This window comes from Corvus brachyrhynchos, unplaced genomic scaffold (assembly GCF_000691975.1).
Source record: "Corvus brachyrhynchos isolate BGI_N302 unplaced genomic scaffold, ASM69197v1 scaffold391, whole genome shotgun sequence".
NCBI classification, from domain to species: Eukaryota; Metazoa; Chordata; class Aves; order Passeriformes; family Corvidae; genus Corvus; species Corvus brachyrhynchos.
The window spans coordinates 14,173-15,070 of record NW_008236188.1 but is presented as its reverse complement, the minus strand read 5'-3'; the positions used below and the strand labels follow the sequence as shown (position 1 = coordinate 15,070).

Below are 898 nucleotides of genomic sequence, written 5' to 3'. Positions count from 1 at the left end.
GGGGATCCCAAAATTTCCCACCTGCAGCCCCAAATTTTTCCCACCTGGACCCCAAAATTCCCTCCCGGAGAGCATTTCCTGCAAATCCCAAATTATCCCCTTCGAACCCCCCCGAAAGTCCCTCAAATCCACCCCAAAACCCCCAAATTCCATCCGAAATCCTCCCGGAATTCCCCCCAACCTCCCCAAATCCCCCAAACTGCCCCAAATCTCCTCAAATCCTCCCCAATTCCTTCAAACTGCCTCAAATCTCCTCTAACCTCCCCCAAACCACTCTCGAATCCCTCAAAATCCCCAAATCCCCCCAAATTCCATCCAAAAGTCCCAAAACTCCTCCAAAATCCCCCTCAAATCCTCCCAAATCCCCCAATGCCCCAAACCTTTGAGCAGCTCCTGGGTGACGTTGAAGGCGCTCTCGAGGCTCCGCGGCTCGTCCAGGTCGGGGCAGGCGTCGCCCACCTGGGCAAACACCTGGGCCAGGGCCGAGCCCCCCAGGCGGTGCTGGCCCGGGTTCAGCTGCACCCACAGCAGGGCCCCTGCAAACCCCAAAAATCAGCCCCCAAATTGCCCCAAAAACAGCCCAAATCCACCCAAAACCAGCCCCAAAAGAGCTCGGGACAAAATCAGCACCAAAAAGGGACAAAAATGACCCAAAATGGAGCCAAAAGTGGCCCTGGACACAGCCAGGGACACCGAATCTCACCCAGGACCCCAAAATGTCCTGAAATGTCCCAAAGTGACCCAGAAAATGGCTCCAAATATCCCAAAAATGGCCCCAAAAACACCCGGGAAAAATTGGTACAAAAAAGGGACTAAAATGGAGCCAAAAGTGACCCCAGACACACCCGGGGACACCGAATCCCACCCGGGACCCCAAAATTGGCACCAAATTGTCCCA

At 54.8% G+C, this 898-nt stretch overlaps 1 long non-coding RNA gene across 1 annotated transcript in view; it reads right to left on the bottom strand.

Annotated features, from left to right (window-relative positions):
• LOC108447802 overlaps positions 1-565 on the bottom strand; it is a 1,551-nt gene extending 986 nt beyond the window's left edge. The window contains exon 1 of the long non-coding RNA XR_001863488.1: positions 381-565. This is a non-coding gene — a long non-coding RNA (uncharacterized LOC108447802). The remainder of the gene's footprint in view (positions 1-380) is intronic.
• Positions 566-898: the final 333 nt, after the last annotated feature.